Source organism: Schistocerca serialis, chromosome 2 (assembly GCF_023864345.2).
Source record: "Schistocerca serialis cubense isolate TAMUIC-IGC-003099 chromosome 2, iqSchSeri2.2, whole genome shotgun sequence".
NCBI lineage: Eukaryota > Metazoa > Arthropoda > Insecta > Orthoptera > Acrididae > Schistocerca > Schistocerca serialis.
Window position 1 is genome coordinate 503,682,081 of NC_064639.1, and position 16,947 is coordinate 503,699,027.

Genomic DNA, 16,947 nt, shown 5'->3' on the forward strand with positions numbered 1-16,947 from the left:
TTGAGGTATACATGTTGATTTTTAAAAAGAGTTTTGTTCTCCAGGTATGTTGCAATGCGCGAGCCAGAAACGCGTTCCAGAATTATACAATAGAATGACATCAGATGATATAGGCCTATAGTTTTTTTGCTTCATTTCGACGACCCTTCTTGGTAATGGCTCTGGCTCGCGTAATTTTCCAGTTGTATTGAACGCTTCGTTCCTCTAGCGGCCTACAACAGGCTATTTCCGGAAAAGAAGCAAGTTTTTCGGTACAATGTATATTGGGATAAATATCCCATTAGCTTCTTTACACAATAGGCAGAAAATGATCAATGATTAGCCTTCAAAATGTGTAAAGATAATTAATTTACAATGATAAGAAAACTGTTCAACTGCACTTGATTGGGACGCTTCTGTTTCCAATAACTTCCTATCTAAAACAATGTACTGTGATGTATGAGTGAGGAATTCTCAAGTTTACCACGTTTTTTATCAGTATACATTGCGGAATTCTGTTGGTCCCATGCTGAAATTGTAGAAGTAATTCTAGTTTGACTGCATCCAAGGCATGCTGGGAGAGAGAAAGCATACTCTCGACAGTGGCAGGAGCAAGAAACAGTGCAGCTGTGCCGCTGGTCGCTGTAGGCTACGAGGCGTGGTAACGGAGTCGTCGCACGCAGGTGCCTGGCCAGAGCAGTGACCTGAGGCGCTGGAGTTCCACACGGCCATTCTGAGAAGAACTACCGTGGCGACCGCAGGACGGATGATCAGGGCCGTGGGCGACGGAGGCCGTGGGCGCTGCGCGGCGCCGTGATTCACTTTGCAGGGCCCTGACCCCCAGCTGCGGAAGGCATCCTTCAGGACAGGGGCTTACTGCACGTGTCTGGCATTCGCCTGCCGCCAGTGTGTTGCAGGCGCTCTTAGTCCAGTTACTTCTCCACGAGTTTCATACTAGACGTTAGAAACGTCACCGATCTATCCAGCAATTGCTACGCAAAAGACCCTTTACATACCTCTTAGGAGAAAGCGCGCTGTAATCTGTATCAAAAATGGTGACACTATATCTTAGAAACACAATGATGGTTGTACGGTGTGACTATCTTATTAAGGGTTTCACCTCTCAGATGCATTCTGGTGGTGACTAAGTTTATCACGTATTGTGTGCGCTCACGGAAGGCGATCCTCTAATCACAGTAAATACAATGGCGAGGAAAAATAATGTACAATCTGAAGTAATGGTTACTTGTATACAGCTGGTACACTATAAATGGTACTACGAGGGCTGATCAACAAAAACTGAGACTGATTTTTTTCAGAGATATTTATTAATTCATTTCAATGTTTACATGACTTTTTTCGATGTTCTCTCCTCCTACTTGAATACAACTTTTATAGCGTCTCTGTCAGTCCTCGAACACATGGTGCATACCTTTCTTTGTCAGGTACTTGAGAATCGCTTCACTTTTCTTCAGAACTGCTTCAGAGTTCTCAAATCGAATGCCGAAAATCTTTGCACTTAGTGATGGGAGTGAAAAACAAATCTCAGGCTGCAAGATCGGGGCTGTAAGGCGGATGCGGGAGACAGGCAATGTTGTATTGAGCCAGAAACTGCGTGACTTGATATGCGATGTCAGGCCGCACTTTATCATGACGAAGTCGTCGTCCAGTCGCAGAAAGTTCTGGTTGTTTCTTGCAATGTGCAATGCTGATGTGTGTTATGATGCTGTAACGGCGATGTGAGGGGGAGCTGCATGCTGGTAAATCATTCCGTGACAGCCAAAAAATGTGGTCACTATCACGTTTCCAGCAGATGAACAAGTTTCGGCCCTTTTGGTGTTGGACAACATGACATTTTCCACACTATGCAGGCTCGTTTTCCTTCACAATCATAATGATGCAGCAGTGACTCGTCACCGATAATAACTGATTGCAGAAACGGAACTTCTCGATACTCAAAGAGACGCAGCATCCCATGGCCTGTCTCCATTCGCACAGTCTTTTGTTCGAGAGTCAACGGACGTGGCACCCAACGGACACAAAGACGGATCATATGCAAATGAGTATGCATAATCGTAAGACACTGCCCTATGAAATTCTCAACGCTTCACTGAGATCGCGTGATGTTATCCGCCGATCCTCAGAGACAATTGCAGCAGCTTTGTTGATGTTGACTTCAGTCAGAGCAAACCTTGTTTAACACAGAAAGTCGGCCTTCTTTGAAGTCCTTGAACCACCTACACACTGTTGCATCTTCACCGTACGCTTGCTACAACTTTTCACATGTTTCATTGGTGTGTGGTTTAAATGAACATAAAGCTTTATTGCGTCGAACTACTGCTCCTCTAGCGTCGCCTCTATTGTTTGGTATGCGGAATGCAAAGATGGTATACAAAGTAGAGCACTACCACCCAACTACCGAGCCTGCTGCAGCCTGTGGACATTGTGCTTAAACGCCCGCTCTTTTCAGGTATTCAGGGTACAGAGAGGAAACTTTTAGCGAACATAGGAAAAAAGTCGGTCTCAGTTGTTATTAATCAGCCCTCGTAACAGTGTAATGTTGTCGTCAACCTCAATGTTAGTGTAAACACCACAGTGGTTTACATGGTGTGGTCCAATTGGAGATTATGTACCATTGCCATCTTCCGACCATTGAACTGACTTATTCAGCCTTTAACATAGGGTCCTAGAGATTGATATGGATTCTGAAATGTAAACTGACATATTTCACATTTCACAATCATTGCCAGAGGCGAAGGGACGAAAATGAGAGAAACAGTCACAGGGACGACAGAGTTGTTCAAAAATGGTTCAAATGGCTCTGAGCACTATGCGACTTAACTTCTGACGTCATCAGTCGCCTAGAACTTAGAACTAATTAAACCTAACTAACCTAATGACATCACACACATCCATGCCCGAGGCAGGATTGGAACCTGCGACCGTAGCGGTCGCTCGGCTCCAGACTGTAGCGCCTAGAACCGCACGGCCACTCCGGCCGGCGACAAAGTTGTATCCGAGACCCTGAGCCACCAAACAATGGATCTGCTCTGTACGGAAAACCATGCGACGTACAATTAACGCTGAAAGGAAACGAAAAATTCTGTTTTAATTTTCACGAAAGCAGTACTTACAGACCAGTTGCTACTTTCCTGTGGCTTATGAGTAAGACATTAGAAGAACAAATTACTAATTCGAACGTAATATGATCTCATTATGAACATTTCATGTATTTTCTTCGTCTATACAATGCACATTGCTTGCAAAATGCACGAACAATTTCTGCAGGGAACGAAGCGAAAGAGGGTCGTACAATGTAGACAGCATACTTCCTCTAGCTTTCGCTGACAGAGAAACTTGGCGAATGTTGTCGAAAAATGTGGTATGCTTTTCCTTGTATGTATCTGCCACGTATTGCTAACACAATCCTGAAAGTCTCCCTCGTGCATGATTCTCTTGACATTCACACTTGAATGCATGATCCATTTTCAGGCTGTGTTTGAAAGTTGTTCTTGTAAACAAAACTCAGTAAAGTTGATTACTGACTAAACTGTGGAAAAAAAACACTGGAGAGGAATTTTCGTCTGAAAATTATCTTTAATTTCGGCAGGCGACTCTTCTGTGCGCGTCGAACTCTCACCCAGCATGCACCTGGCCACTTTGCGCTTAACAAAAACTTCCTTACCTTGTACACCATAAAGTAGTTTGCAATCCTGTACACAGAGCCATTTAGACTTGTCGGATGTCACATTAAGACATACTTCCACCTTCTGTCAAAAAGGAGCAAGGGATGTTGACTGGATCGGATGTCACACCCTCCCCCCTCTTCACAAATGCTCACTGAGGTAGTTTTGGGTTAGTTTGGATGAAAGCACACAGTGCAACGTTAAAAGTCTATGCTACTGCATTGTCTTAAAAGAGAGTGGTTCTGTCGAAATTTGCGGCAACGGTAATACGATGAGGTAAACGATAATTTGGACGTACCGTCCACTGCTTCATTTTCTTTCAACAGAAACCAGAGGTATGCTCACACTAGGTTCTAGCTCCACGCACCATTATATGTGGAGTAGATTCTGTGCGTGCAAGAGGTGGAAGTACAGGGTGTCCATAAAGTCCCTTTACAACATCAAAATTTTATTAGTAGTTGTTGAAATATTTTAAGAAAATTTCTTCTATTGTAATCACTGTTTGCTTAAGTTATTATATATTCTAAAATTTTGTGTTTCAGATACTCTGTTGATGGAAGGAACTGAAACTCAATAAAATGGCAACTCCTCAAGAGAAGGTACAATATGTGTCCTGGTTTATTGAGACAAAGTTTCATATTACAGATCAATCATGGCGCAACAACCAATATAAATAATGTAAGTATAAACCAGATAGTGTATTATTTGGAATAATTTTTCATATACAAGGCGAGGCAACTAAGACAGCCCACCCCAAGTATCCAGAATGAATAAATATATCGAGGAACGATTTCCGACGAATTATAGAGGAAAATGTGGTGTCACCGCCAGACACCACACTTGCTAGGTGGTAGCTTTAAATCGGTCGCGGTCCATTAGTACATGTCGGACCCGCGTGTCGCCACTGTCAGTGATCGCAGACCGAGCGCCACCACACGGCAGGTCTCGAGAGACTTACTAGCACTCGCCCCAGTTGTACGGACGACTTAGCTAGCGATGCAACACTGACGAAGCCTCGCTTATTTGCAGAGAAGATAGTTAGAATAGCCTTCAGCTCAGTCAATGGCTACGACGTAGCAAGGCGCCATTACAGTATAGTGCATTTATCTAAAAAGTATAACTTGCATCGTCAAGAGCGATGTATACCAATGAAGGATTAAAGTTAAGTATTCCAGCAGCTACGTACTTTTCTTTATAGCATTCATTACGTATCCTGTTTCAGACCTCACACCAGCCTGCTTGAGCTTATAGCGTGCATTTCGGCTTCCTCAAACAATACGGTGTTGGCACTTCTGCCGACACATCAGAAAACATGTCGAATTTTCAGACGTTCGCAACTAATTTTATTCTTCTATAGTCAGCGAATTACGACACCGACTTTTTTTCTCTAATGGAACTATATACTTTCTTCAGTTGTGGTTGAAAGAAGCGTCCAAGAGAAGTTCAACGTCACAACATGCATGTGACCTGATCAAACAAAGATAGCCGCTCCACAAACCACTGTCCTGCCGAAAGGAGGAGTATTTCCACAAACGTCTACCTTATTACATCAATGTAACCAACCACATAACTCATGTACTGTTACTGTATTTATTATCATTGCTGACAATGTTGACCATGAGGACTGCTACACGCTATAAACTGATTCTGAAGAAACAATACTGCACGTTGAATTTCATCCGGAGTTAATGGCAGCACAGGCCCTTGATGTAAGGTATGCCTTCTGGAGTCGTCGCAGATGAAAGTGTAGAAGTGTTTGGTAAATGAGCAGACTGTTTTGCGTTTCCTGAACAATCGTTCCAACGCTGTGCAAATGCTCTCTTAAGGCGTTCTGTCATCACATGTGCGGAATGGGAGAGACATCTTGTCATGCTGGTACCACACTGGTTGCCTGTGTCCAGTGGAATGTCCTCCAATAACTGAGGCACCAGCGTATCTTAGGAACTTGAGATATTTTAGTGTATTTAGATTCCCATAACTGAAACAGGGACAAATGAGGGGGGTCTTGAAAAACATGCACCAAACGTTGATGGACGAAGAGGGTTGTTTTTATCCACACCTTTGATGCAGCGTGGATTTTAAACTGGTGATTAGTGTGTTTTGTGAAGACTGATTTTTCCACGGTTTGTAAACGATGCTTCTTCCATGAACAAAATTTTGCGTAGATATGATGCATCACTTTCCTCTTTTAGTTGAAAACATTCGAAAAAGTGTAACCAATTTCGAATGCCATTGCCATGAAGCTGTAGATGATGCGAAACGTTAAGATGATGAAATGCGATGGAATGTAGTGTTCGCAAAACACTCGTTTAATTGATCACTCTCGTGCTTGCGAGGTCCTTCTTAGTAGAATTTTCTTCGAGCATTACTGTTGCTAAACTGTTAGTTTCTTTTTCTTCGACAGCTGTTCGTTTTTTCATTGGTGTATTTTGTTCCCCATACCTCCAATTTCTAGAATGTTTTTTTTCTTTTTTTATAACGTTTACAGAGACAGATCGTGAGTGTTTGGAACGATTTGTATACTTTTCAGCCTACAACCCCACCGCTGCTCTAATAGTTTGGCTACATTCGCCATGAACGATACTCACTTTTTCGAATGTCGTATACAATGTGAATGTCTCAGTGGTTTTACGAGCAAGTAATGTGATTGTTGTTATCTTGATACAATTTGATAGAGTCCAATACATGTTATGACATTGAAGTTCGCTTAGAAGCTTCTTTCAGATGCCACAGGAAAATGTAAGTAGTTCCTCTAGGGGAAAAAAAATAAGTCGGTGTCGTAATTTGGCGACCGTACGACAAAAATTATTTGCGAACGTCAGGAAATTCCACTGTAATTTAGTGGAAACCGCACCTCAATGTATTTATTCATTATGGGTGTATTTTGGATGCCCTGTTCTATCTGTCTCACCTTGTATAGGGTCTCGTTTCTTTTATCATCATCTCGCTTCCCGCGCCCGGGTTCCCGGGTTCGGTTCCCGGCGGGGTCAGGGATTTTCTCTGCCTCGTGATGACTGGGTGTTGTGTGATGTCCTTACGTTAGTTAGGTGTAAGTAGTTCTAAGTTCTAGGGGACTGATGACCATAGATGTTAAGTCCCCTAGTGCTGAGAGCCATTTTTTTTATCATCATTTTAGCTGACATTACCTCCGACAACATCGTACACGCACTCACCACCGTTCTGTTTGATGCCCAGTGCACCATTGTAAATAGGTAGAAGGTCGAAGTTTGAAATGTGTTCGCTCATCGTTGTCATGTGCTCGTCCTTTCAAGTAGAAAACTGATTAGTTATAAGGCGTTGGGGGGGGGGGGGGGGGAATATATTTGTGAAATGCAGCGCCAGCACCTGAGTGCATGACTTGCGGCTGTACTGTAAGAAACAGGCTCCAACAGCGTAACCCTAAAGTGGAAATAAAATACGTTTATCTATCCCGTTTGATCAGAGAATGGGTTAGGGCGTGGCAGTATATTGTTTTCTGACCGTTACGAGATTATCTAAAATCAGGTAACGGCTCCACCGTTACCGATGCAATCGAAATACAGCTCGGATTGCTTCCTGTTCCGACCTAACTTGTTCTATTGTTTAAGCAAGTGAAAGCTTTGCTGATTTCGTACAAAAAATAGTACGACAAACTAATTCCTGTAAGTATGAGGGCGTGTTGACAAGTAAGGCACCAGAATTGTTTTGTGTAAACTCTTACGGCTTTTTGAGTAGAAGGAATGTTATTAGCATTCTACATCTTTATTCTTCGTATCTATATAATTACATCCCTCTGCCGCTAGAGGGCTCCGAATTACAGCGTATAACGCGTATGGCGGTGTGTAACATAACTACGTCGGCATCAGTGAAACAGTGTACTGTAATCGCGTTTCGAATTCGAAGAGTTTGTCGACACGTGGACCACCCTGTCCTTCAGCATGACAATGCTAGACCACACACACCAGCTCTGGGCAGCTGCAACAATCTTCAGTTCACTGTCGACGATCATCCTCCACAGTTCCGACTTGGCCCCATCCGATTCTCATTTGTTTCGAAAACTTAAAGAAAGCTTTAAGAATTTTCACATTAGAAATTCAGAGGCATTACTTTTCAGTACTGCCACGTATTTACATTTTATTCGAGAGATAATTTTTTGTCTCCACTATTTACTGCAGTTGTAAAATTAATTAAATGAATTGAAGTTAAATGATATTACATGAGTGAATCGATGGGGTGAAATCAGTATACATAGTATGGCTTAACGTATTTATTACATTCTACATTCAGCGTAGCTGAACGGTATGCAGTGATACATCATGCTTCATGTCACTGCATATTCATTGAGATTATCCGTATCGTTCCTGTCATTTAACTCCAGTACATTTAATTCATTTTGAAACTTCCCCTTTGAATGTAAAGAATGACTGAGCTGGTAAAACTTCTACGTTACTTGATTTTCAAACTCCAGAGTAAAACTGAACGTACTGAGACTGTTTTCTCTTTATTTATTCTGATCATTTCTAAACTGACACACAATATTTTAGCTCAACGCAATTTGACTTTCAATAATCTATACAAAAGAATAGCCCTGACTAATAATAACCTGTACCTTTCATGAATCACATACCTCACAAAAATCTTCGTTACTCGAACTCCTGCAATACAGCGAGCGCCAATACTGCCATCTAAATAAAAGATTCTAGCTACTAGGCACAACCTACTGATAGGCATATAGTTAGCAAATGAAAGATTTTGATAGAGAACAAACAACGTATTTACCTTAATAGTGTTCAAAAGCCATAACATATATAAATTCGTGACTTACAGTTTAACAAATTTCCTTTTTCTGATGGACGCACGTCCAGAGCGTCCGCTCATAGTAACCTTTCAAAACTCTAGCATCTCGCTCCCCACATCCACCACTGCTGGCTGCTCACCTCCAACTGCACAGCGCTACGGGCCGTTCACACCTAAGTGCCCGACACTACACTGGCGAATAACTTCCAACAACGAGTCCAATCAGCCACAGACTGCATACAGAGCAGTCAGCGATTTTAATAGAGAGCGCTACGTGGTGTGGTGCTACGCCACTATACTGCAGAAGGTAACTGCTGATGGCAGTGTTCGAAAATCATACATGGAAACATCAGTGACACCAAATTCTGCCCAACTGGCGCCTTAAATCATCAAACCCCCAAGCTGGTTTGACGACTCTGCCCATAATGCTGCAAACTTTCTCAATTGGGTAGAGATCTGGAGACTTTGCTGGCCAAGATAGGGTTTGGCAAGCACGAAGACAAGCGGTAGTAACTCTCACCGCGTGTGGGCGGGCATTGCTGAAATGGAATCCCAGGGTGGCACACTATGAAGGGCCACGAAACTGGGCGTAGAATGTCATCGACGTACCGCTGTGCTGTAAAATTGCCACAGATGATAACCAAAGAAATTGCACCCCAGCTCATTACCCCCAGTTGTCAGGCTGAAAGCGGGCAATAGTAAGGTTCGTATCCCACTGCTGTCCGGGGCGTCTCCAGACACGTCTTCGGTCCGAAATCTCATTGATTGGAGTGGAATTGTCTTCAGTGATGAGTCACATTTCCTACTCAGCCCCGATGACCATCGAGGACGTGTCTGGAGGCGCCCTGGACAGCACTGGAATACCTTCTTTTTATTTTTGTTCTTCTTAGCTAGCCGATAACAGCCATTTAAATGGATTATAGTGCCTCAGCAAAGTGCACTGCTTCTGGCCTCCTGATCCAAATCATGATGTCTGCGGAGGTGGTGTAAAAAGGGCAGCGAAGGAAATGGATCACCGTCAGCTCAACACAATACGCACAGGACACATATTGTTTATCGCAGAGTTCCCACTTTAAGATGGCAGTTTCACTTCGGCCAATGCCCTCACGAAGACGATTAAGTTATCTGTTGGCCATGACGGGCTGCTTCCTGGGGGTAGTTCCTCTTTTGGTGGTATCCAATAACTTTGATCTCTTTCCTGAGCGGTGAAACCCCTCTTTCGCCTTTGAATCCACTAATGGGGTGGTACCTGATATGAAGTTTTCCCTGCAGCGAAGAAGCCGAGCAACAGGTATGATGCTCATGAAGTAGGAGTCTGTGGTCAGTGTTGACACTGTTCCTTTCGGATTTTGCTGTTACTATCTGCCTGATATCGAGTGGAGCTATTCCGACTCTTCTCGACTGGGGTAGATGTCAAGGATCCTGTCAGCTGGCGGCAGGTTTAGTGAAGAACAACGTCAACCTGTTTCGAGTGGAAGGATTGGTACCACACAGGGGAAACATATTCTCCTGCTGAGTAGCACAAGGCTAGAGCCGACGTCCGAAGTACATGTGGGTTTGCTTTACAACTTCTGCCTTTGAGTTTTTTTATGATATTATTTCATTCTAACACTGTCACACTGTTCCTTGAATGTCAGACGCCTGTCAAGCACAACCCCAAGGTATTTAGGGGTAGAGCTGTGACTGAGAGAAGTTCACAGCCATGAGACTTTTAACATGTGGTTAGCATACTTTTTACTGTTTTGTTTGGATTTGGCTTCAGGCTGCTGGTCTCGTACCACTTTCCCACGTCTTCAAGAGCTGACGAAAGGTGTCTTTCAACGCCTTTAAATGTCTTATGCTGGATAGAGAGTACCAAATCGTCGGCATAAATAAATGAGGTGCAAGTCTTGTTACATGGTTAGTGTACAGATTAAATAGTGTTGGAGCAAGAACGCTTCCTTTGGCAAGACCATTTTTTATTTTGCGCTACCGACATTTGGTGTTTTGAAAACTAACATAGAATCTTTTGTTTGAGCAGCTCTGTAGTGATCTTCATAAGGCCTTCATATTCGATTGTCTTGAACCTTTGGGAGAAGATTCCTGATGTTTACTGTGTCGTAGGCCGTACTCAAGTCAACAAAGGCAACATCAGTGACAAGACTTTTCTCGAAGCCGCCCTGGATTTGCTGGGTAAGATTCAATATCTGCCCTGTTCAAGATCGCCCAGGTCGGAACTTGGCTTGTTGTTAATGAGATTATCTTCTATGAGTGGGATGAGCCGGGCTAGAATAATTCGTTCAGATAGCTTCAGCGTATGGCAGAGTAATAGACCGAAAATGTTTCGGGTCGTCTGGTGATTTTTCGTACTTGATCACAGCGACAACATAAGCTTGTCTCCAGAGCTTCGGAATGTTGAAAGTTTCCGGGCAGTTGTTGAACATTTGATTGAACGAGTCAGTATCTCTTTTGCCAAGATGTTTTAGAAATTTTTCATGTACATTGTCTGCACCAATGGCTTTGCCATCTTTCGTTGCTCAGATACCGTTAGTGATTTGTTCTGTTGTGCTGGGGTTTCTGATATTTTCAGTTTCAGATTTTATATCGCATGTTACCTTATCATAGTCTTCAGACGCTTCCTGTCGCACATCCCATTAAGTACACTACTGGCCATTAAAATTGCTACACCAAGAAGATGACGTGCTACAGACGCGAAATTTAACCGACAGGAAGAAGATGCTGTGATATGCAAATGACTAGCTTTTCAGAGCATTCACACAAGGTTGGCGCCAGTGGCGACACCTACAACGTGCTGACATGAGGAAAGTTTCCAACCGATTTCTCATACACAAACAGCAGTTGACCGGCGTTGCCTGGTGAAACGCTGTTGTGATGCCTCGTGTAAGGAGGAGAAATGCGTACCATCACGTTTCCGACTTTGATAAAGGTAGCCTATCGCGATTGCGGTTTATCGTATCGCGACATTGCTGCTCGCGTTGGTCGAGATCCAATGACTTTTAGCAGAATATGGAATCGGTGGGTTCAGGAGGGTAATACGGAACGCCGTGCTGGATCCCAACGGCCTCGTATCACTAGCAGTCGAGATGACAGGGATCTTATCAGCATGGCTGTAACGGATCGTGCAGCCACGTCTCGATCCATGAGTCTACAGATGGGGACGTTTGCTAGACAACAACCATCTGCACGAACAGTTCGACGACGTTTGCAGCAGCATGGACTATCAGCTCGGAGAGCATGACTGCGATTACCCTTGACGCTGCTTCACAGACAGGAGCGCCTGCGATGGTGTACTCAACGACGAACCTGAGTGCACGAATGGAGAAACGTAATTTTTTCGGATGAATCCAGGTTCTGTTTACAGCATCATAATGGTCGCATCCGTGTTTGGCGACATCGCGGTGAACGCACATTGGAAGTGTGTATTCGTCATCGCCATACTGGCGTATCACCCGGCGTGATGGTATGGGGTGCCATTGGTTACACGTCTCGGTCACCTCTTGTTCACATTGAGGCACTTTGAAGAGTGGACGATACATTTCAGATGTGTTACGACCCGTGGCTCTACCCTTCATTCGATCCCTGCGAAACCCTACATTTCAACAGGATAATGCACGACCGCATGTTGCAGGTTCTGTACGGGCCTTTCTGGATACAGAAAATGTTCGACTGCTGCCCTGTCCAGCACATTCTCCAGATTTCTCACCAACTGAAAACGTCTGGTCAAAGGTGGCCGAGCAACTGGCTCGTCACAATACGTCAGTCACTCGTCTTGATGAACTGTGGTATCGTGCTGAAGCTGCATGGGCAGCTGTACCTGTACACGCCATCCAAGCTCTGTTTGACTCAATGCCCAGGGGTATCAAGGCCGTTATTACGGCCAGATGTGATTGTTCTGGGTACTGATTTCTCAGGATCTATGCACCCAAACTGCCTGAACATGTAATCACATGTCAGTTCTAGTATAATATATTTGACCAATGAATACCCGTTTATCATCTGCATTTAATCTTGGTGTAGCAATTTTAATGGCCAGTAGTGTAGAATCTGATGGTCGATTTCATTCGCAGTGAGGTTGCTAAATCGTACAGGTTCGTGAGAGTCGTTGGATAATTTCTTTATTCTGGGCCAGGTATTCTTACTGTTGTGAGTAAAGTCGAGGTATGTCCTCAACTTGCATCACTCAGCTCTGCGAGTGAAACCTACTCTCTGCCTTAGTTTCTCACCTAACTCCTTCGCTACGTCGGAAAAGAGTCCTCCTCAATGCTGCGATAATAGTCGGCATATAGCAGCGCATCGTCATCCTGTAACCCTGGTACGTAGCTTGTTCTGCAGCCCCTTGGGATTGGATTCTCTCACTAGCAGCTTTAAGCAGAAGCTTGATGAATTCATCATAGTTCCTTGGATTGGCATCAATTTCCATCGATTTGTCTTGAACCATTTTGGTGAAGACGTCACGCTTGGCCTTTTTAAAGGTGAGTCAGTAATTGAGGTGTACGACTTGAGGTTGTAAAATTTTTGAGTCTGGTCCGTGTTGTGTGGAGGGTATTGCTTGGAGAAGCTGATTCTTTATCATTTGGCTGATGTCACTGCTGACAAAAAGGAGATCAGGGTTGTAAATCTTCTTCCATGGACAGTAACAGAATGTCTTTGGTTGCTTTGAGTTATGGATGAGTGAATTGCTAACACTCTGTTCACAATTTACTTCAACTCCGTTGTTACTTGCACTATATCCCCAATCAATGTGGTGACTGTTGAATATCCTATAACGGTTCTGTATTTCTGAAGTGGTGATTTCCTGGGTGTCGGAAAACAAACTTAGCGACAAAGGGTTTTGTGGACATAAATTACAGTGTACCTGTCGAGTTCCAAAGTGAGGATTTCGATGTCGTCATCATCTGTTATACAAGCGAATTTTATCACTACGCTTCGATACTCTGAGTGAGATCTATCTGTAACTACACCCATGCTCATAAATTAAGGATAATCTGATACATGATGAAACAACGCCCTTGTGGGCAGTTTGCGGGTTTAAATCACCTCGGGGCATGACCATGCGGTGCATTTGACCTGCGGTCGTCGCACGCTGGCGCTGGCAGCAGTCCACATACGCAGAGGTGTGTTGGTGCATGTCAGAGTACGGTGCAGAGAGTAAGTGTACAGACGTTCTCAGTCGTGCTAATGGTGACTGTGTGTTGAAAATGGCACTAAGAACACATATTGATGACGTTATGAGGGGTAGAATACTAGGGCGACTGGAGGCTGGTGAAACACAGCAGGTCGTAGCACGGGCCCTCCGTGTGCCACAAAGTGTGATCTCAAGATTATGGCAACGATTCCAGCAGATAGGAAACGTGTCCAGGCGCTACAGTACGGGATGTCCACAATGTACAACACCACAAGAAGACCGATATCTCACCATCAGTGCCTGCAGACGGCCACGGATTACTGCAGGTAGCCTTGGTCGGGACCTTAGCGCAGCCACTGGAACAGTTGTCTCCAGATATACAGTCTACAGACGACTGAACAGACATGGTTTATTCGTCCGGAGACCTGCAAGGTGCATTCCACTGAACCATGGTCACAGGAGAGCCCGTAAAGCCTGGTGTCAAGAACACAGTACATGGTCATTGGAACAGTGGTCCCAGGTTATGTTCACGGACAAGTCCAGGTATAGTCTGAACAGTGATTCTCGACGGGTTTTCATCTGGCGTGAACCAGGAACCAGATACAAACCCCTTAACGTCCTTGAAAGGGACCTGTATGGAGATAGTGGTTTGATGGTGTGGGGTGGGATTATGATTGGTGCACGTACACCCCTGCATGTCTTTGACAGAGGAACTGTAAAAGGTCAGGTGTATCGGGACGTCATTTTGCGCCAATATGTCCACCTTTTCAAGGGTGCAGTAGATCCCACCTTCCTCCTGGTGGATGATAACGCACGGCCCCACCAAGCTGCCATCATGGACGAGTGCCTTGAAACAGAAGATATCAGGCGAATGGAGCGGACTGCCTGTTCTTCAGACCTCAACCCCATCGAGCACGGCTGGGATCCTCTCGGTCGACGTATCGCTGCACGTCTTCAAACCCCTACGACACTTCAGGAGCTCCGACAGGCACTGGTGCAAGAATGGCAGTCTATACCCCAGCAGCTGCTCGTCCACCTGATCCAGAGTATGGCAACACCGTTGTGTGACCTGTGTGTGTGTGCATGGTGATCATATCCCATATTGATGTCGAGGTACATGCGCAGGAAACAATGGAGTTTTGTAGGACACGTGTTTCGGGGTCGGTTTTCTCAACTTATCATCAATACTGTGGACTTACAGATCTGTGTCGTGTGTGTTCCCTATGAGCCTATGCTATTAGCGCCAGTTTTGTGTAGTGTCACGTTGTGTGGCACCACATTCTGAAATTATCCTAATTTATGAGCATGAAAGTAGTCTCATGCCATCAGTTCTTGGCTGGCAGTCATTCGTCCTACGGTGTGTTACTAGTATGCATAAAACATTACAGTCATCTTTTTGATGTAGGTAAGATGATAGAACTGTTCTTAAGGGTGGTATTTAAAAGGACCTGTTCTATAAATCATTGGTGAGAGGTTCGGCCAGGCCAACGGCACTGGTAACGGGGGTGCCGGGTGGTATTTTGAATCTGCCAGAGAGCTTCAAATTTGTGCACAATCCGCTGCTGAGTGTAAATTCATTCTGGGATCTACAGTTTCTTTTTTATTCTCTTACAAAAAGTGTTTGTTATTGCGTCACCCTTGCCACGAACTTCACTTTCCACGGTATGTAATGATATCGAGAGAGGCAGTACTCGCCTCGTGGCGAGGAGACAAACTGTTGGAATGGGCAAGCAGTCGGTCAGTCGTGAGCGCACAGTGGTCATTGTTCATCTCGCCGGAGACACCTCACCTGCGTCGCTGCTGCAATTATATGTACCTGTCCCGACTGGCGCTCTGGAGTTAGCGAAAGGACTGTGAATGATCGTACAGAAAAGTCATGGATGTCATTCAGAATCACTGTTTTCCTGAAATCACTGCGTTCGCTGTATAACTATAATTAACTGATCTGATTAATTAACTGGTAAAGCCAGTTCCGTTTACCTCCGCTCGGACTCAGGTAACATAAAAGTTTTGTGGGTGCGCTAACCCTTAATAATGTAAAAAACTGTACTGGACAAACCAACATTTTGGCCAGCGGTTACAGTTGCCGAAACGTTATCGCACTCAGAAAACTTTTATGTCAGCCTTGACTGGCTACATTGTCAACTGTCTCATTTCACCCCTCGCATGAAGCATCTTTAGCAACGCCATCACTTCAAGTAATTTAACTTACAAAGTGTGTTCTCTCAATCGCAAAATTCGCTTGCTGTTTGGGAAATTGTTTGGGGCTTCAAGACTTGGCGCTCAGCGCTAGTTATAAAACATAAATGGCATACTTTCATATCAAGAATTAATGTTAATTTTAATAGGTGTTGCACATTCTGGGATTGTCTACCATCGCAACGTCAGCGCAGCTCACGATCGCTAAACTTTTTCCGTCTTGTCCCTTCTCTCTTAATTGTCTTCTACAGTATGGCACTGAATGTGAGAAAGAGCGCGGTGGACTACAGATAGAAACTTCCGTTAATGAGCTGTCTGACCAAGGGCAGGAAGAAAGTATATCCCTATTTTGTAGGCAGTTCCCGAGAGAAAACTTTTTCAGTGTGACAGAACCGTCACATTGGCTTCTACGGCTACCTATATATCATTGGTTCTGAAACGAACTTGCTCAAGAGATCGTCACATACGACAGTACGAATAGTTCAAGGAAGTCTTTAGAAGTTGTTCTCTACTTCGTTTCACGTGTGGCAACGGCCTTGCCGCAGTGGATACACCGGTTCCCGTCAGATCACGGAAGTTAATCGCGGTTGTGCGTGGCTGGCACTGGGATGGGTGACCGTCCGGGCGGCCATGCGCTGTTGCCATTTTTCGGGGTGCACTCAGTCTTGTGATGCCAATTGAGGAGCTACTCGACCGAATAGTAGCGGCTCCGGTCACAGAAAACTATCATAACGACCGGGAGAGCGGTGTGCTGACCACACGCCCCTCCTATCCGCATTCTCAGCTGAGGATGACACGGCGGTCGGATGGTCCCGATGGGCCACTTGTGGCCTGAAGTTGGAGTGCTGCTGCTGCTCGTTCCACGCGTCGTACTCTATAAGACCTGTGATCACCTCTTTCGCCCGACACGGGTGTATAAGGTCGCAGCAGTGGAATTACTCCATGTAACAGGCGCGATGGCGGTGGCGGCGGCGGTGGCGGTGACAGACACGAGAAAGCGAAAGCAGCGCCCGCGTGCTGTGGCGTTATCTCCACAGCCGAGTCAGGCGTGAAGGGCTGGATCCGGCCGCTCACGGCAGCCGTTTTGCAAGTACTTGCCGGCGCCCTATCTGCGCTTGCAGATCTGGAGCACGCGCCTCGCGTGTCTACGGCGGCCTGTTTGAAACACATGGGAACTAATCT

General features: G+C 44.9%; 1 pseudogene; it reads left to right on the forward strand.

Moving 5' to 3' along the window:
- The first annotated feature begins 16,291 nt into the window (after positions 1 to 16,291).
- LOC126458855 (5S ribosomal RNA) lies at positions 16,292 to 16,409 on the forward strand (annotated as a pseudogene).
- Positions 16,410 to 16,947: the final 538 nt, after the last annotated feature.